This window comes from Chrysemys picta, chromosome 11 (genome assembly GCF_011386835.1).
Source record: "Chrysemys picta bellii isolate R12L10 chromosome 11, ASM1138683v2, whole genome shotgun sequence".
Taxonomy (NCBI): domain Eukaryota; kingdom Metazoa; phylum Chordata; order Testudines; family Emydidae; genus Chrysemys; species Chrysemys picta.
In genome coordinates, this window is record NC_088801.1 from 44645606 (window position 1) to 44666644 (window position 21039).

Below are 21039 nucleotides of genomic sequence, written 5' to 3' on the forward strand. Positions count from 1 at the left end.
GGGCACCTGGCATTGGCCACTGTTGGTAGACAGGATACTGGGCTAGATGGACCTTTGGTCTGACCCGGTACGGCCTTTGTTATGTTCTTATGAATCAAAAGACATACCTCCATCTCTTAAATATGTTATTCAACCTTTAATATCTAGGTAGATGTCTCTAACAAAGGAATTAACATATCATAAATATGTGATATTAAACTAGAAAGATGGAACATTACAACGAAAGCTCATTGTCCTCTCTCCCCTTCCTCTGCCCCAGTGGTCCTCAACTAGGGGTACACGTGCCCCTGGGGGTACACAGAGGACTTCCGGGGGTACATCAACTTATCTAGATATTTCCCTAATTTTACAACAGGCTACATAAAAAGCACTAAGCAAAGTCAGTACAAAGGAAAATTTCATACAGATAATGACATGTTTATTACTGCTCTATAAACAATACACTGAAATGTAAGTATAATATTTATATTCCAATCTATTTTATAATTATATGGTAAAAATTAGAAAATAAGCAATTTTTCACTAATATGTGCTGTGACTTTTTATATTTTTATGTCTGATTTTGTAAGCAAGTAGTTTTTAAGTGAGGTGAAACTTGGGGGTACACAAGACAAATCAGACTCCTGAAAAGGGTACAGTAGTCCGGAAAGGTTGAGAGCCACTGTTCTACCTGATGAAGATGGAAGTTGGGGTTCCCTTATCTATATATCTCCCTCTGCTGGATGGGACCCCTATTCAACTATTGCTCCTCACTTCAAGTTCAGTAGCTTCTTTTCCTCTCTATCCTCTTCACCAAGGGAGGAATTATATGGCTCCTGTTCCATTGGTCTGTTTTTCCTACATCCCTCATGCTGTCCAATATAAAAGCCCCAAAGCATTTATGATTGGTATCCCCCTTGCCTTGTTGGACAGTCAGCTAGAGGACCACAGCGCAGGCCACATGTACAGATCTTCCCAGACCCACATGCAGCTCCAGAGTCATGGAATGAATATCCATCAACTGTAGAGTAAGAGGCTACGTTCTCCTTCTAAGTATTCTTCACACAATGCACAGTCAACCTGTGGAACTCCTTGCCAGAGGATGTTGTGAAAGCCAAGACCATAACAGGGTTCAAAAAAGAAGTAGATAAATTCATGGAGGATAGGTCCATCAATGGCTACTAGCCAGGATGGGCAGGAATGGTGTCCCTAGCCTCTGTTTGCCAGAAGCTGGGAATGAGCAACAGGGAATGGATCACTTGATGATTACCTGTTCTATTCATTCCTTCTGAGGCACCTGGTACTGACCACTCTCGGAAGACAGGATACTGGGCTAGATGGATCTTTGCTCTGACCCAGTAGGGCCATTCATATATTCTCCCCACCAATCAACCAATCACAAAAGTGTGCTAAGATATGGCACTGGATTTCTAAATCCTTCAGGAGCAGATCTAAAACAAAGGCTATGATGAAAGAGAACAGACTATGATGAAGAGATAGCGCCTAAACCTTTAATTTCCCTTCTTCTATGGCTGAGGGCAGTCAGGAAGTATTTTGTAAAGCTGCTGAATAACAATAGGCAGTGTGAGAGGAGAGAGGGAGTAGATGACTCCAAACCATAAGCAGCTGGGGAAAAAAATACATCCGGAGAAACAGCTGTACTGATGGAGTACAACTTCTGGCAGTGTGGAGAAACAAAGTATAAACACTCTCTAGGGTTTGAGATTAGAACTTGGCGTTCGTTTTGTGACAGTGATAGAGGAAAACAAGCTAGCTTTAAGACCGCACGATAATATACAAGACTGGCTTAGGTTACAGTGAAAATTAGTATGTTGGTCTCAACCAAGGCCCTGGAACATTTCAGTATGATCCGTATGGCCCAGAATACCATAGTGACACTATTGAAAATTACATTATTTTGTTCCCATATATTCTGCAGTGGTACTAGAGAAGTGTGTGTGTGTGTGTGTGTGTGTGTGTGTGTGTGTATATTTATTTATTTATTTACTAAACCAAAAATTATATATTTGGGTTCCTATTGTTACCATGATGTCCACATCAGAAATGCCTAACATTTAAGATAATGAAGCCAAGCAGAAGCTAGAGATGAGACAAAGAATGAAATTCTGCCTCTAACAAAAAAAAAAAAAAAAATCTCTTATCTAGACAACTGTATTTCCGATACCCTGTGAACAATCTTTCAACATGCATAATTCAAGAGTAAGCTTTCGTCTGAGCTTTGTAATACCCTCAAGGACCTTCTGTACTTTTAAAATCTTTTTCTGGGAGTAGTCTGCTTTTGATGCATGAGATGGAAGATATGCACAATAATCCTCCACACACAAGAGAACAAAACTCTATTAATTATAAACACAGAGGAAGGATGGTCTAGCGATTAGGGCATTAGCCTAGGAACTACAAGACAAGAGTTCAAGTCCTTACTCTGCCAAAGACTTGCTGTGTGATCTTGGGCAAGTCAGTTAGCCTCTGTGCCTCAGTTCTCCACCTGTAAAATGGAAATAAGTAGTACTGCCCTTCCTCACAGAGGTGTTGAAAGCATAAATATATTGATGCTTGTGAGGTGCTCAGATACTGTGGTGATGGAGACCATAGAAGTACCTTAGATTGACCTGGTTGATGTGCAGTTTGTCCACACTAAACATGCAGATGACATATGAATCTTACAGTGTTTATGCACCAATGGCTTATACCTCTGATACATTTGTAACTGAAATTTTTTTGAAAACAGAATGAAGTTCACTAGATCTTATGTTGCCATATAAAATTATAAATATTTGGGCAGCTACTAAAAAAAAAAAGTCTTATAAGATATGTCACTTCTATAAACTGCATGATGTGCTTGTTCTCTTTAATTTTCTGTACCCTTCCTATGCCTCTGATCACACAACCAATCAATAAGCAGCAACAAACTGGCCAGAATAGATCACACAAACCACACCCACCCTGTACAACCTGAAGTCACCGCAGTAACAACCCAGTATGAAAAAAAATTTGACCAAAAATTATGTGCCTTGCGGCATGCTTTGGAACTTAGTAAACTCAGGCCAAGAGGACTGCTATATTGAGCAAGTTCTACAGAGATAACACATCTGCTTTCTACTGATAACATCCTGCCTCAAGCCCTAAAGGTGGTACACATCTGAGAACTGTCAGCAAAATCATATCAGGTGACCTTAGCCATCAAGATGATGCATAGGGAAAGAGGTTGCTCTAGTGCAGCCATTCTTCACAGCATAGGGCTCTGCTGATTAAAAATCAACATTTTCAAGAAAACCAGAAAACAGAGAAAAAGCAGTGCATAGCATCTCACGTGTGATGTGTTCATGCCAATTCATTCCACTAAGGAGGGCCATTTCTTTCCCAAATTCAACCCTGCATATCACTACTATGCCAAGAATACCCTAATCTATTGAGAGAAAATCCAACCACTCACTTCATTCCCCAAACATTTTCTCATTTTTTGCCTTATTTTCTCTGTTCAACCCTCAGCTCCACTGAGCCTTCAACTCAATACATTCAAAACAGATCTCCACCACCTCTGTCTCAACACCAACTCCACATTCACCCTACTGCCACGAACCCAAGAGTTTAACTCTGGTGGGCAACCTGCAGCCCATCAGGGTAATCTGCTGGCGGGCCGCCAGACAGTTTGTTTACATTTGCATGGCCGCCCACAGCTCCCAATGGCCGCGGTTCACCATTCCCAGCCAATGGGAGCTGCAGGAAGCGGCGCGGGCTGTAGGGACGTGCTGGCTGACGCTTCCCACGGCTCCCATGGGTGGGAACGGTGAACCACAGCCACTGGGTGGCTATGCAAATGTAAACAAACTGTCCGGCGGCCTGCCAGCGCATTACCCTGATTGGCTGCATGCCGCCCCTGGGCCGCAAGTTACCCACCACTGGTTTAACTTGACTCTGATTTCTCATTTGCCTCCTACCTCTCCTAGGCCTATAAATCCACCTATCACTTCTGCAGCACTCTTACATCAAGCACTGTTTCAGCCACTCATCTACCAATTCATACCTTCATCTCCTCTTGTCTTAACTACTATTATTTCCTTCTTTGTGGATTCCTTAGGTCCAAATGTTCCAAACATCAAACTTGTCCACAATGCAGCAACTCATCTTCTCACCTAGAAACAGGAAAACAGCACCCCATATTCATCTGCTCTCACTTCCTTGTCCGTTTTAGAATCCAGTATAAGTTTCTCCTCACTTCAAAGTCTTCCACAGATTTGCTTCTAATTTAGTCTATAAAGCGGACAGTTTCAACACCAGACTCTTTTATTTGCGGCTCCCCCATCTCCATGTCTACGCACAGGTTAACCCACACCTTTCCCTACTGAAACAGTCTTCCTGCTTCTCTCCATGCATCTCCCTGATGCTTTTCAAATCCTCTCCCCTGCACTCCCCATATCAACTTCCTCTCTCTAGTAAAATTCACAAACCTCCCATCCTATTTTCTCTGTATTCATTCACCCTCTGGCCTAAAACATTTTAAGATACTTCAGTACCAGGATTAGATACTGTAACCATCATTGTATTCACATGTACTGTAGAGACTAATCACTAACAGCACCATTCTGGGAAACTTTTCTATGAAAGTCACTATACAAATCAAATGAACTAAGATGTTAAACTGAACTACACAATGTACACTACATATCTGAAGTTTGGTTTTTAAAAATGCCACTATTTGAAAATATGTTCCATAAAACTCAAGAACCTGTAGACCCATTAAAACCTTTATAAGGAAGTTCTGAATTGCAGTTGAGATACCTTTCTTAACTCTCCGGCTACATCCATTGCCTGGATATGTTCTGATGCCCTGTGTTCTAACATGGGTGGGAACTACACAAGTTTTGAATGAAGATTTTAATTATCAAATTTCTGAATCAAACTATGGATATTACATTACTACTTACCATATGTGCTGCAGTATCCAGATACAATGGGATGTGTTAAGGATGTAGGTTTGAGCTTTTACTCAGAGCTTCCTGGGTTCTGTGGATTTAAATGAAAGTTTAATTTGAACATACAGTACTTTTTTAGTAGCTTTTAATATACAGTATCATTTAGAAACCTTGTTACGAGGATTTAGATAATGTCACAACTTACACAATGGGAGGGGGCAAAGTTTCTATTATATATTCATACACATTTAAGTCAGGGATTTAAGTTGACTGTGGGATTGCAGGAATCGCATGTTTTGTATCAAAACATATGGTAGAAATCAGCATTGGTTACAGTTAGCAGGCTATGCTCCTGAGGCAACACCGGAAGCAGTGGGAAAGCAATGAGAACCACTGTTCTTGTAGTATATTTTCAGCTAGAGGTGATCCACAGAGAACATGAAATTTGATCGCCCCAAAGAAAGAAAATAGCAAAGCAAAGTGGGAACAGTGTGGGGAAGAAAAGAGAAGAGATGTGACTTTAAACTGGACCAGTCATTGCCTTAAAAGAAACTTGATTATTACAAATTCCACTCAAGATTTATGTTAGAACACAAGGCATCAGAAGATACTCCCTTCAAATAAAAAAATAAAGCTTTGACAAATACTTCAATATGAGGGGTAGTGTCTTATGGTGGTGGTGGAGTACCCCCACATGCACAGAAAGAAAGAAAAAGCATGGATTTGTATTTGTCATACCTAGACACAAGGCCAGTGATTAATCTAAATAAGCTCCTTAGGTTTCTCACACACCCAAATGCAACATCAACTTCTCTCATAGCAAGGCTTGAAAAAAATGTTACTGGACACTTTCTAGTCAGATGACTAAGGCAGATGCAGGGAATGCAAGTACACACTTCTACGGATCCAGGGGCAGCTGTAATGCCCCCCACCCAAGCTGCTCAAAGAAGGGTGGATGGTGGGATTCCTAGGACAGTGCTGGTTTCGGGCCCTGCTCAGAGGCTCTACCAATTCTATCTGAATCTAGCTAATAAATGTGTAGGTTTCCCCAGCCTACTTTTTGCAGCTGGAAGGGAAAAGTTTTCCTCCCTCTCCCCTACCCTGGAGACTCCTGACTGTTGTGTGACGATTGTGTTGGGATTCTCTACCACTGTTTTTTGGCTCCCCTTTCCAAATAATATCTCCAGTGCCCTCCCTGCTGCTGCTCAGAGATCTCCCAAATAGTAGTTAGCTGAAATTGACCTGCTTCTTGTCTATTTCACAGAGACTCCCAAGAACTGAACAACAATGAAACTAGCTACAGACTCAGGAAGACAGCACCACCTTGGTTCATGCAATGAAGGTTATCTTCACAACTATTTGGACTCAAAAGCTTCATTTTCTTAAATGAATTAAATGAAACTTTTGATTCAGCAAGAATTGATGACTTAGGCCGCCCCAGTCTTCAGGGAAAGTTTCCTACTTGTACTGTAACATACAGAGCCAGGATGTTCGGATTTCCAAGACTGTGATCAATATTTTTTTTGCAAGCTAGCTGGCAAGGGCTGTTTTATGTGATTCTGCAGGAGGCAGTACATTGCAATGCAGATTCCCCTCATTCTCTGTAGGATTCTGCAGACTCTGCACATCCATCACTGCAGAGAAATTTTATATTCCAGCTGTCTACAGTTCTTTTTTTCTGCCTCATGGTTGGCACTTCCATTCCTGAATTAGGCCTCTCCAACCAAACTTTTGTCTGTTTCACCCTAAGGTCACCCTTCCCACCCCATTTCCCCTCCCTTTTTTCTTCTCACAATAATGATTGCTCAGGGTTGACAATGCCAGCTGGGAATTAGAAAATAAATTATTCAGTTTAAAAGGAGAGTCCTCACTAGGGTGTCAGAAGAGCAATATGGCTTTGCCTGTGGAGTTGCTGCTCTCAGACACAATAATGGTGTACACTGTTGCATTACATTTAAGATGTATAGCAAACAAGAAGGGGGAAAAGGGAATTAAACATTCATTCAATCATAATTTTAATTAATGTATTCACATTTTAACGCGAACAAAGTCAACATTTCACCTTTGCAGATATCATTAGGACACTTGCATTTTTAGGACTGCAATCAGTGCAATGACCAATTGTATTTTCTTAAGGGTTGGGGAGGAGATGACGACAAAAGAGCTGACAAAATTGCCCACTGACTCAGTCTTGTGCCATTTCGTGGGTCCACATGAGCAATACCAAATTTTTGCTCATTTAAAAAAAACAGAGGGTTGTGCTTCAGTGATTATCTCCATTCATAAGATTGCCACCAAAGAGCTTCCTCCGGGCACACACACAATACTCGGAAGAGAGTGCTTTAGAATATGTCCTTCCCACACATTTCTGGCTAACAACCGCTCTATAAACCTCTCAATGGGCAGCACAATGCAGTACAATCAGAAGGGGGGAAAGGCAAAATTGCAAGACAATGGACCTGTCAAAATCAAAGAAATGGCAACCATAGCTCCTGCTTTAGCTTCCAGAAGCCAGCAGGACGGGATGCCAAGGCACTGACCGCACAGTGATTGTTCCAAGACCAGCAGAGCCTCCTCGTTACACTTTTACCAACAGCTGTACAAATCAGGGACAGTGAAAACCCCCATAATAAACTAAACATCGCTGCACCCTAGGATGCTGGCGCCTTTCCTCCGGAGCCTTCCCTCTGCCAAAACCACCATCTTTTCCCCTTGCAAAGTCTACCCGGCAGTGGCAGGGTACAAAGCCGTGCAGCGCACACAGCAGCATGGGCCGGGGAGGAGAACGGGGCCGGGTGCTCGTGCAAAGCAGAGGGTGCCGCAGCGGGAAGGGACCGGGGTCCCTCCACAGCAGCCGCCTCGGTGCGTGACAACACAAAGGAGAGCCGCAGCAGCAGTGCCGGGGGAGCCCGCGCAGCACAGGGCGCCTCCCCGAGCCCCCGGCCAGGCACAAACCCAATAGTCCTCGAACCTGTTGCGGGGTTTGAGCTAACCCGGGGGGGGGGGCGCTGTTAGGGCTCGTCACCCCCCCCCCCTCCGGGGCATGGGGGGGTAGTGTCAGCAAACACCCAGGTACCTGGGAGCCACTCTCGCCGGCTCCCGAGAGAAGCGGCTGGGAGCCTGGGGAGGGGACCCTAGAATCGCTGTTCCCGCCCCTAGCGAGCAGGGCTGCTCTGCTGGTGAGCACGTCCCCCCGGGAGAAGGGAGCCCAGCCCCGCCGCCTCAGCCCGGGGAACAAAGCCCAGTCAGGCCGCAGGGCCTGCTCTCCTCCCCGCTCCACCCCCGCCCGCCGCCGGGGAGCCCGTGGCCGCAGCCCGCGCCGCCAGCAGCCAGGGGACGAGTCCCCCCACCCAGCCCGGCTACTCACCTGGGCGAGGGGCGGCGGCCCCACGGACCCGGGCCTGGCGGCAGAGCCCCGCGAGCAGGCAGCGCAGAGCGATCGCTGCAGGAGGCGGCCGGCGAACCCAGCCCCAGCTCGGCTCTGCTGCGGCTGCCCGAGGACCCGGCGTGCAGGGAAGGGGAGCAGGAACTACATTATTCCCCCCCTCCCCTTAGCCGGTGCTGCAGCTGGTTTGGGGCAGGGTCAGCAGAGAGCCGGCAACAACAAGCCCCACCCCGAAGGAAAACAATGCACTAGCCAAGCCACCCCCGCCCCGTCCACTCAACCTTACCTTACCGGCTAGGAGCAGCAGGCACCCCCCAAATATCACCCTATTGCCCCCAGCTGGTAGCATCAGGCACTCACCCAAATGCCCACATTAGCCGCCCCTACTAGGTAGCATGAGTCACTTACCCAGCTTCTCCCCCCTCTCCATTAGCCTATCCTCACCGGGTAGGATCAACACTCACCAGATTCCCCCCATTTGGTACCATCAGGCACTCACCCACATTGCACCCTCCCTTCTGCCCTCACGGTGTAGGAGCAGCATCAGATACAGTATTCATCTAATTCTGGAAAGAGAGTGGCCTCCCCTGGGTGCTCTTACTGCCTTCTTCGTGTCTTTAACCTCTTACCCACCAGGAAAGAAGAACAATGCCTGACCCTGCTGTTAAGGATAAAACAGTATTCGTATTTTATGTATTAAGTGCCTGCCACTGGCACTGGCAATCTGCATGGTTACATTTATAATGACAACAAACAACAATTCAGTGTGACAGCTATGAAGATGGACACCTTAGAACTTCGTCAGAGAGAAAAAAAAAACTAAATAAAAAATAAATAAATGCAAATCCCAAACAATACTAAAAAGGCAACTAGGCCAACAAAAGGCCCTATCCTGTACTCCTTGCCTAGACAAAATACCAACCAAGGCCAACAGTAAAGAGGTACATAAAACATAGGAGGCTGGGCCCCAAGAACATTTCTACCTGGTCCTGCCACAGCATAAGGAGCTGGACTTATTACCTCTGGAGGTCCCTTCCAGTCCTACATTTCTGTGATTCTGCTTTGGTGTGGGAAGGTATCACCGACCACCCTTAAAATAAAACCTAGACTCCCCCCCCAAAAGCATTGTGTATGTTACCTTGCAAGCTTCCTTCAGTGAGGACTGGTTATGATTTAAAATATTCACCAATGAAACCCAGAGTATAAAAAAATGTCACAATAATAAATGTCAATCAAAAAGAAGAACAGGAGTACTTGTGGCACCTTCTTTTTGCGGATACAGACTAACACGGCTGCTACTCTGAAAAATGTCAATCAGTTTTTCCTAATGATTGAGATGGGGGCATTGTAAATTTCCAGTATATGGATGGACTGGAGGCAGAACAGACAATGGGCTAGCTAGTGGTGCTGTTCATACCGTGTCAGCAGTTCTGTTGTTCTCCTTGCTTTTCAAGAGCTTTATATTTATATTTTATATTATAAAAATTAACATGGCTGAAACTTGTCATTCAGAATGTTACTGCTGAAGCAATTATTCTTATTTACAATTTTTTAAAAATATTCTTTCAGCCACTTTTTAAGCGGTGAGGCATGAGCTTCAGGACTCTTAAATCTGCAAAAATGTAAGCATATGTTCACTTTATGCACATGAGGAGTCCCATTGGCTCAGATCCTGCAACTGACTGCTCTGAGTTTATGCAGAGTCAGTTGTAGGATTGGGGCCACTGAAGTCAATGGGACTATTCACATACTTAAAGTTAATCATGTTTGTAAATGTTTGCAGGATCAGGGCCTATGTCTGATCATTTTTTTCAACCAAAATGTCAGATTTTTAAGCAAGAGGACACCTGTATTTTAATTCACTATTTAAATTTACTTCTTCCATATTACGTAGAAATTTAGGGCATGGATCTGCGCCAGTAACTGCACAGGCAGATGATGATCTCTGCACCCATGTGGAGCCCCATTGATCACAACATGAATGGAGTCAATTGCAGGATTGAGGGTTTAGGGCTCAAATGGGCACATCGTATTTTTTGGTTACTAACTATTCCAATCCACAGAGCAGAAAGCAAAAAGAGTCTATGCTAAAAAAGGGTCCTGAGATCTGGAGAAAAGACAGCTGGAATGGTCACCTCCTTCCTCTACCTAAGCCACTCTGAGACCACCAGTTGCAGAGTCAGGGGGCTTTTCAAGAAACTCCAAATGTCGACCCTGACCAAAAACCAATACTTTCCCAGCAGGAAAGTCAGAGAAATACCAGAAGAGCGAGTGAGCAGGAGCTCACAATGTCTCCAGCCACCTTAACCATTGCTTCCTCTTTGCCACCCTTTCACCAGCAACAACAGCAGAACCTCAGCAGTAGGTTCAGAGTACGGCGCCTTCACAGCTTTTTGTTCTAGATTTTGTTTTCTTTGGTTTTTTGTCTGATTCTCTTTGTGCAAACTCAAATGCAGTCTTGTCAAATTCTGGAGTCGGGGGGCAGCTGGAGGCACCTAACTTGGATTATAATGCTACATAGCCCAAATTACACATCATGCACCTGTTCTTAAGATTATTTTTATTTTACTTGAAAGGGGGAAATAATTATCTGGCAAACGATATCCTACAATTGATATTGCCTTCCAACTATGGGGCTATCTGGTCACTACCTTAAGAAAAAGATGCAAAAACATACCAAAGCTGTGTAGCACCTATAAGAAGAGTTAACAGAAGAGAAGGATCATACAAGAATCTGCAGTGGTTAAATGATTTTATTTTGCAACAGTTAGACAAGATAGCAGGAAACCCTAATGAATGAGTGAGTGGAGGAAGTGGAGTGACCAGAGGAAAGGTTTGCTAACATACAGGATGGAGACCATATCTTCAGAACCTGTAATAGCACCAGGCAGAAGTAGTAAACAAATACATAAGTACGTACATACATACATACATAAAAGGGAAAGTGCCTGCACAACAAAACTGAAAGAACAACTTTTGCAGCCTGGTTTTCCAGGAGGGAGTTAAAGGCCTCTTCCTTCCACAAACTTGTTTGTAACATGGCTTTCAGAGATGTTAAATCGGGAATGCATACATAATCCCATTAAGAGCTACCATGACCACCACACTCATGCTTTTCTTTTTTACCTCCAGGTAACAAAACAACAAGAGCTGTTATGCTTTTGGTCCACTTCACTGAGAGAAGGCAAAAATCTTAGCAAGTCTGCAGATGCAAGAGCAGTGTGGCGGATACGGAGGGAAAAGATTTGTTGTATATTTCAAGTTTCTTCTGTTCTTTCACAGAAAGGATAGTATACGCCGAAGCCAAGGCTTTCCCGAGAGTTAAAGGTTTTATGTATGCCGCCCTGTATCCAGCAGTGCTAAGGGTTCTTGAAGGTGACATGTTGCACACCCTGTAAACCCTGCAAACCCAGTGAAGCAGCAGCCATCATCTGACAGAAAAGAAGATATGGTCTGAAGATGAGAAGAAGCCTGCCATTCATAAAACAGAAAGGGTCACTCCAATATTTGTATCAAAGAATGGCTGCCAAGTTTATTCTAGTTTCCAGTTTAAAACTAGAATTTGTGTCATGTAAGCTTTCTTGTTCTTATTCAATTAACATGGGGGGGGGAAGGATTGTGTTCCTTCCCCTTTCTTAATTTTTTTTTTTTAAATTACATAGATGGCAAAGAACGACTGTGACTCCATCTGCTCCTTTCCAACAGGACTCAGAGTGGTGGATGATATCTGTTTCTGTTCCCTGCATGCCCTCCTTGTTAGTGCCCTTTAGGCATCTATTCTGGCTCTCCTTTTCTTCATATATCTACAAAAGACAACTTGGAGAGTTAGTGGGATACCATAGGCTCCACTGGCAACAATACCACTGATGACACTCAGTTATGTATCTCATTTTCCATAGATTCCACCAGTGCCACCATAAGGTTGTTACACTGCTTACAGAGTTCATTTCTTGAAAGAACAGGGCGGCTTTAAATGCCATTGGGTAAAGACTGAGGCAATATTTGTCAGAAGGGGAGCTGGGGAGAAATGCTTTCAGGAAAACTAGCCAGGATATTGTCTTCTCCTTAAAGTCAGCTGCCCTTTGTCAAGGAAGTGACACGTCTAAGGCTCATTTCTGAGGCTACGTAATCAGGTAACTTTCATGGCAAAAAAAAATGCCTTCTTTCACCTGCAGCTTGCTATAAAATGTTCCCCCTTCCACCCAAATGAGTACCTGGCTATAGTGACATTTATCACTTCCAGACTGGATTAATGTAATGCACTATATCTCACGCCAACTGTGAAACCCATATATTGTGCAGAATGTAGCAACCTGGCTCCTCATCAGGAAGGACTGTTGTACAGTCTATGTGATCCAGTCCTTAGACCAGCTGCCAGTCTATTTCTATTTCTGCTGTTAAAATAAAAATCATTAACAGATCAGGTCCAAGCTATGTCACTGACTGCATCTCTAGCCATAATCTACCAAAAAAGCAACACACACCTCTGGGACACTGAAGCTAGAGATAAACAATTCTTATTCAAAAGGATCTTCTGTGGGCAAACTTTCAGAGGAGATTAAACTATTCGAAAGGCTAGCCACCTTTAGGATATGTTGCAAGACGTTCCTCTTTGTGAAAGCTTTCCCCCATAACTGGAAGGATGTTTACAACCACCACATTAACAACAAAACATTAAACAAAAAAAAGTCTCCTAACAGCCTGCTATAAATGGTGAAGGGAGAAGAGCCATCTATTTTTAGCAATTTCAAATTGAAAATACTTGAATATGCAGGACCAGATATAGCCATTTTATAGTTAATAAAGAACATGTATTTTAATAAAGCTGTATTTTTAATACTCTCCAAACCCATCATTCATTAACTTTTCAATGTGCATGTACAGTCTATATATCATACCTTCAGGGTTAGAAGGGAGGAGCAGAGAGGTTTATTTGACTGGCTAATGTTTACTCAAGATTCCAAGTGCTGCTGAACTTTGCATTGTAGATTTAAGGATCACTTTGGAATGCTTGGTGGAAGAGGCAACGGCCATCAGAAACTGGGATGGGAAGTGCAAAGCCAGTGGAAACAACATATACTGATACTTATAATCCTGGAAAGCAACAAAACTATCAGTTAAAGAGAAAAATACCGATGACTTCAGTAATGACTATTTTATTTATTAATTCTAATTCATAAAAAGCCCTAAAGGTGCCCACATTGTGCTCTTGATACCTATCCTATAAATTAAGCTACACATTACCACAAATGTACTTTTCTTTTCTTTAAAATAAGACTTTGCGCATTTATGGCACTTTCCAACTGAGGATCTCTAAGCTGTTTAGAAATATTAATGAATTAAACTTAACAAAAACCCTTGTAGGTAGGTAGGTGTGCATCATTGGTTAATAATGAAATTTAGGCAGAGAAAGGTTATAGGCCAAATTCTCTTCCTCTTTGCCTCAGTCATGGTGCTGGAGCTGGAACAGTTCTTCAATGGCAGCAAAGAATTCCCCTAGCGTAGGCATAAAATAGTATGGCCAGCTAACTGCCTCTTTCCCCAGGACATGTTGAGGTTAAAGTGTGCTTATGCGGTGCCAAATTTCAGCTTGTGTATGGTCCCTTGGAGCCATAATGAGGTGGTGAAAGTTACAGCAAATTAGGGACTACTCCAACTTTATACTGGGGCCACAGCTGAGAAATCTTGAGTATGAGAGGTTTCAGAGTAGCAGCCGTGTTAGTCTGTATCCGCAAAAAGAACAGGAGTACTTGTGGCACCTTAGAGACTAACAAATTTATTAGAGCATAAGCTTTCGTGGACTACAGCCCACTTCTTCGGATGCATATAGAGTGGAATATATATTGAGGAGCTGAGGTTGATGGATTTCCACTCCATACGGCTAAATGCAGTGCCTTGCATAATGACAGGTAATGAGGGAGTCAACACTGACTCCCTAACTGATCTTCTCCACATGTCCTGTGCTGTGCAGATCTTGACACCAGAGAGAATCTGAGCCTAAGTATTTTGCTCAAGGTCTCACAGGCAGTCTGTGTCACCGCCAGGAGTGCTGGCTGATGCTTTAATCACAGAGGTTTCCAACAGGAATCTATTCGTAATTCCATCTGGTCATAATATATTTTTCTATCATTGATGCTGTTGATAATTTCTGCTAAAATCGTTTTTATTTTCCAAAAGTGATGCTAAAGCTACTAAATGTGAATTATAAGAAATAAGGAAAAACTGTCACGAGCTTTGTTAACTGTGCTGTGTGATGACACAAAAGAGCCTTGTTATAGCCACAGCAACACTCATACTATGGCAATAACCTACATATTGCTTCCTTCCTCTCTTGATGTTCTTCCAAAAATACAGTTTATGCAATATTTGAACTATTTTAACTTATGTCATCATGCAGTCATGAATCTGGTCTCATCTTTACTTTCTAGATGCCTTGTCTTGTAATAAAAGCCTTTTTTTGCTGCACTCCTCAGATTATCCATATCTGTTACCAGGAATGGCACCAGGTTTTTGCCGCCATAGGCGGCAGCGCTCCTCCTCTGAGCATTCAGGGGGCCTGAGGTCTTCGGGGCACTTCAGCGGCGGGTCCCGGAGCGAGTGAAGGACCCGCCGCTGAATTTCCTCCGAAGATCTGGAGCGGAAGGACCCCCCGCCGCCGAATTTCCGCCGAGGATGGCAAAATGCCGCCCCCCAAATCCTGCCACCCTAGGCAACCGCCTAGGGTCACCTAGTGGAAGCACTGGGCCTGTCTGTTACTGACATTCACATAGCAACTCTTGAAGATGGAGGGTACTTTAGAAATTTTCTCTGGCTCCACCTACTGCTAAATAAAGGAACTGTGAATAGAGATATGGACCTTTTGGACTCTTCTCAGACATCCCTTTCCTGAGATTATTAATCTTATTTATTATTTGTTTGCTCAGATCTATGAAAGATGCAAAAGATGGGTGGCCATATTAATCATTACTCTAAAAATAGTGTAAATGGTTACATTATTGTAAGTTTAGACTCATGTTATAAGTGGCTAGAAGATAATTTGCATACTATTGTAATTCATTGATGGTGTGTATCTTAAATCCATCTAGTCACTGAAGTGTGGCAGGATTAGAGTAGGCAGAAAATGGGGAATGGTAATTGAAAATAGGGACATGTATTTGTACATGGAGAATTGTAGTCATGACAAGGCAATATCCTCATGTTTATGGGTAACTAGCCTCATAAGCCTGGTGTTTTAATGTCTTACCTACTGGTATCAGCCAGATTAGTGTTGGCAAAACAATGGAAAAAGAAAGCCATTGCTATGTTAATAAATTATATTAAAAGGCTTGGAAAATTGTAGTGATGGGGAAATTAATGCACCAGGTACACACCTGCTAAAGCAGCAGAAATAAAACCAATATTTAGAAATTTTGCTACTACTATGGAATTCTCAAGTAAACTATATTCACTTACCATTTGCCAAAAATATCTGCAACTTTCTAGTGATTTCTGGTAAAGGTGATATAAAAAGTGATCTAGCAGGGAGAACTATTAACAGCATAAAACCTTGGTAACTGAAAGAGAAAAAAGTTAGTAAAAATACTGAGCTAGATTGTCAAATACTATAAAACCATGTAGCTCCATTTATTTTAATGGAGCTATGTTGGTTAACACTGGCTAGGGTGACCAGATGTCCCAATTTTATAGGGACAGTTCCGATTTTTGGGTCTCTTATATAGGCTCCTATTACCCCCCACTCCCTGTCCCGATTTTTCACACTTGCGGTCTCGTCATCCTAACACTGGCTGAAGATCTGGCACGCAATGTAGAAAGAAAGTTTTGTTGCATTGGTATGTATCTAATATGTACTCCAAATAATAATTCTATCTATCTATCTAATGTTGATAATGTTTGTATGTGTTTTTATAATTCATGATGAAAAAATATAGCTCTCCTCCTGCAAAGGGTTTTGCATGAGTGACCCTTAACACTCATGTTGTGTCTGAGAAAAGTACATGGCAATCTTTGTAAGTAAAAGGGACCCTTATAGGAGACTTAAAAAGGTGTATACTTTTTTTTAAATGTTTCTCACTATTCAGGTACAAGCAATGAGAGTGTCCCATTCTTATCAGTTCCTTCAAAATGCTAGTGGCTGTTGGATTATATATCACACATCACACTCTGCTATGATCCTGGTAAAGGTTTGGTTTAATCACTTTTTACTTTCTGTAAAATGCAACTTCCACAAACTTCCCCTTTTATGAAACCAGGAAACTTAAATACAAAAATAAAGGCACTAAAAGCACCATGGCTGTACAACAGGTAGGTGGAGGACTAAAAAAAATGTCTGCTGTGTTCCATGGGAATTAAGGCTGTTTGAAGGACAGAATGCTCCATTCTTTCTGGTACCATTAAACTGTCCTCCTTGCTTGGAGATGAAAGAGATGGGCAGGGAAACCACAAAGAATTACAGGTCGATTGGTCTCAAAAGGCAAAGGGGAACTGGCAAGGAAGCAGCAAATGCCTTTTCCTATCCACGCAGACACACCTTCCACACAACCTATTTCCAGCTTGGAGTTAGTGTGGTCTGGTGGTTACAGCAGTGGCAACTAAGCCCTCGGATCAGAGGGGGACAGCATGTACATGCCTGGGAAGCGGTTGAAGAGTGAGCCTGCCCTGAACTCACCCCATAGCGGCAGCTCCCGTGCTGCAGGACTGTGTCCCACATACTCCTTTCACACAGCATGGAGCACAACCTGACCCTTTGCTGTAAGGGATTTAAAGAGTTAATATTGTAGGTCTCACTTCACCCAGAAGTAGTGCTGACTATTGATGGCATTTCTGGGTTATTACTAATAAAACACTTGCCTCCTTGTGCTGCTTTCGCCTACCAGCACCACAATACAAAAGAACCAGGTTTTCCTCCTGAGGCTTGATTCTTATTGAGTCCCTGGGATATGCCCTTATATATCTGCTCAGTCCTTGGTCACCTATCTTTCCATGCTATGCACTAAGGACTAGGCCCTAAAGGAGACTACACTGAGGCTTGGTCTACACTGCATGGTTAGGTTGATGTAAGCTGCCTTGTGTCCACCTAGCTGTGGAAGTGTCCTCACTTAAATTTGGCTCCTAATGACTTAAGTGCCTCTCTAGGCCAGTTTAGTAACACCCTCTCCCCGGGCAGCATAGAATCACGGTCCATGTAATTTGGTCAACACAGTATCAGTGTAGACACTGCATTGCTTACATAGACTGTTTCTGGCCACCAGGAGCCATCCCACAATGCCCCATACTAACAATACAATCAATACAAGCGCTCCAGATGAGGATGCACATCTCTGACACAAGGAGCAAAGTGTGCATGTGCACAAGCGATTTAATAACTGCGGTGGCTGATTGCTGACATTAGTTAGGTTGATATAATTTTGTAGGGTAGACATGGCTTGAGTGGCTGCTGTATGCAAATTTAGCACCACTCATTTTGGCTAGATCTGCACCTAATTAATATCCTCAAAAGCAAACATTACCTCTCAAGAGCCACACTCTCTCTGGAGTCTAATTTAGGGAGTGTGGCAAAGAAGGGACTGAGAGGGAGGTGCCCAACTCTGTGCCGCACCTCTTAGGAGGCGCAGACGAAGAAAAGGGGATGGAGGCACAAAGAAGGTCTTATATTACCTTTGCATCTCCAGAACTCCAGGCTACTCCAGAAACTAGAGTGGCCCTGGCTTGGGGACATTCTAATTTATGACAGCATTCCCCAGTTTGTCTGTGGGCTGTTTTGCAGCCCAGAATATCCAGAGTGCAGTGGTCACTCCCCCTTCATGCCCCTACCTGGTGACTATGATGGGGACAGTATAGGGCCACCTACACTGGCTATATACTACTTCTGTGCCAGAGGAATTCAATCAGGAATTTCTGTGGCCCTTTCACACCGCTTGAGTAATATAAAGTGGCTGCATTCAAGGTCCAGAATCTAAGCCAAAGAAGAAGGGATGGGGGTATGGGAGGTTACTCTTTTCTTATTTGCTTCAAGTTCAAGTTTTCTTTTCTGTTTGTGGAGGGGGGGTTGTGGGAGTTGTTTGCAGAGGTGCAAGAGTGACAGAGGATTCTCAATGACATTTTCTCAGGGGCCTCTAAATCCCTTCTTCTGTCATCTTGACCTTTCCCAGTCAAAATTCACCATTGTGCCTGCTAGGCCATGGATGTTCTGAAAGCTGCTTGACTCTACAGTTTGTTAAGTTTCTTTACCATTCTGGAGCCTTACATTTACACTTGTATTGCAAGAAAAGAGAGCATTCTTATTTTATAGAAACTCAGCATTATTCATTGGAATTCACCCTGCAGGGCAAGAAATCCTCTGCAGGAAAGATGGAATTTTAAAGCTTCAAGAAATAATTTTTATTAATTTACCTGTAAAAAGATTTACAGTTGATTAGCACCACTGTTTGACGTTTGAGTAATCAATCCCTGGTATTCAGGAGTAGAGCTCAGAAGACAGACTTAGGATAAAAAAGCCAGTTGCTTGGCAAACTTGTAAGGGGCAAACAGGAGAGTTTCCGAGGGAGTGGGAGAGACTTTACTTCTGGGTAGAGTTCTATACTCAATATTGTGATGGCATGATGATGGACCAGGTTGTAACCTGCAACAGATGTGTCATATTCTCTTTCTTGTCTGAAGCCAAAGGGACTTCCTGTGTATGAAGTGCAAGTTGCTGGCTGTGCTGCAAGAAAAGATTCTTGGATTAGAAGGGCAAGTACAGATGCTATGGAGTATCAGAGAAGCTGAGGAGATTTGGGAAGCATCACTACACCAGATTCAAGGAAGAAAGGAACTGGCACCCCAAGAAATCAGAGAAATGGAAATCAGATAGGAGGCTTGGTAGTTCTCAGCCACCAGAGCCAATAGAACAAGGCTGTATTTTGCACAACCGGAGGCAGACGCAGGTGGGCAGGCTGTGACCACCAGACAATAGGAACAGAAAGAATTCTACGCAGCTTGAAATTTCCAGTTAATACCAGGTCCTCAGTATCAGGCCCAGATTAACAAATGTGCACTCAGTGCACTTGCCCCAACCACCAGAACCCCGTTCCCGCCGCCCCAAAATTGAGTGGCCCTGTGTCTGTGTGCACCAGGTTCCAAAGCCACTCACTCTCTCATGACAGAGAGGTGGCTAGGCCAAACCTGAGTGAGTGGTGCTAAGACCTAGCAGTTGGTCCTCCCCCACTTCTATCATAACCACTGAACCATTAGAAGGCTTGTCATGCCCTGCCTCCAGAAATTCCACCCACCTATCCAGCAGGTGCACCCCCTGGTTGAGAACCTCTGATCTAGGGGGGTATGAAAGGGACTGAAGTTTTGCTCTGGACAGCAATTGTCTTGTATATCACATGCTCTGTCTAGTTTAAGAAAACAATTTCCATACTATATAGAGTCCCAAAACTCTTTAGTCTGGGCCTGATCAGTATGGAAACTGAGGAGATATCACTGAAAATCCAGTTGGTCAAATGGTGTACAGGTCACACCTGTAGATGGATGCTCAGCCTAACCCATAAGAAAATCAAGCTTGTTCATAAAGAGCTCTGCAACCATCCAAGGAAGACTGAAAATCCTTGCTGGAGATTTTACACTAAGAAGAATGGAAAGAATGCAAGGGATAAGCAGATCTTGGTGTGCTGTCTTTGAGAGCCAAGACACAAGACATCACTAAAATTGGATAGGCTTCTGAAGTTGATGGGCAAGGATCCACTGATATATATCAGCACTAATGACACTATCTCGGAGTCTCTCACAGTAGATGATTTCAGGGAACTCAGAACGGTGCTGAAGGAGAAGAATGTCCAAGTGATCTTCTTGGAGGCCCTTCCTGTTCCATGAGCAAAGGAAGGCAGAAGATTCTGGAAGTGAACCACTGGCTAGATAAGTGGTGTAAAGTTTAGGGTTTGGGTTTTGTGGAACATTGGTTCATCTTCTGTGGGGAAAGAGGGCTGTACAGTTTGGATGGCCTCAATCTTAGTGGGAGGGGAACTAGTCTTCTAGGATCAGGAGGTTGTTAAGCAAATAACATTATCATTGGTGATCCCTTGATTTAAGGATGATCTCTACCACAGATTTACATATGGGTCCTGAGATGACTCAGGAGTCCGATCCTGGAACCACAGATTCGCCCGCAGTAGGTACAGACATTTCCTGGCGGGTCAGATGCCTGCTGGAAGAAAGTTCTTTCTTTTTCCTTCCTTCTCTCTTTTTTTCAGCTTCAAGGGCAAGGTGCTTCTCTTTAAAGCGGGCCACTGCCTGATGGAGGATGTGGCACCATTGCACCTTACACTCTAGGCAAAATTTCTAAGTGATCCACAATCGCACTCAGGGACTGGCTTCACCTCTGTCTTTGGTAGTTTCCAAAGGTGGACAGTTTGTTTAAAATATGTTGTCCTATGTTTAAATGTAATCATTTAATGAGACTCTGGAGCAAAACAAAGGAACAAAGGATCTAAAACAGGTAAGAGCTTTCAGGGCAAGTTATGAAATATTTTGGTCATAAATATCTTGACATTTCCTCTTCATTCATATTTTTGTGCTTCACACACACACACACACACAAGCCAGAAAGCAAACAGACAATTTGTTTATGAGAAATGCAGGTTAGGATATTAAACAAAAAAACCTCTTTATAACTTTGGTCCTACTCCCGCAAACCCTCATGCATATGAGTAGTTCCCATGTATTTATAATTCAAGGGCACTATTCACATGCATGACATTACTC

General features: G+C 43.3%; 1 protein-coding gene across 15 annotated transcripts in view; it reads right to left on the minus strand.

Annotated features, from left to right (window-relative positions):
* SESTD1 (SEC14 and spectrin domain containing 1) overlaps window positions 1-8961 on the minus strand; it is a 127377-nt gene extending 118416 nt beyond the window's left edge. For 2 of the 15 annotated variants that reach the window (XR_010591597.1, XM_024114746.3), the window contains exons 1-2: window positions 8281-8482; window positions 4926-5004 (exon numbers count right to left, since the gene is read on the minus strand). The gene's annotated coding sequence lies outside the window, so the exon portion shown is untranslated. Of the gene's footprint in view, window positions 1-4024; window positions 4134-4925; window positions 5005-7989; window positions 8187-8280; window positions 8553-8584; window positions 8631-8706 lie in introns of those variants that run through there. The other 13 variants (XM_065561918.1, XM_065561915.1, XM_065561914.1 and 10 more) reach the window with 11 other exon arrangements.
* Window positions 8962-21039: the final 12078 nt, after the last annotated feature.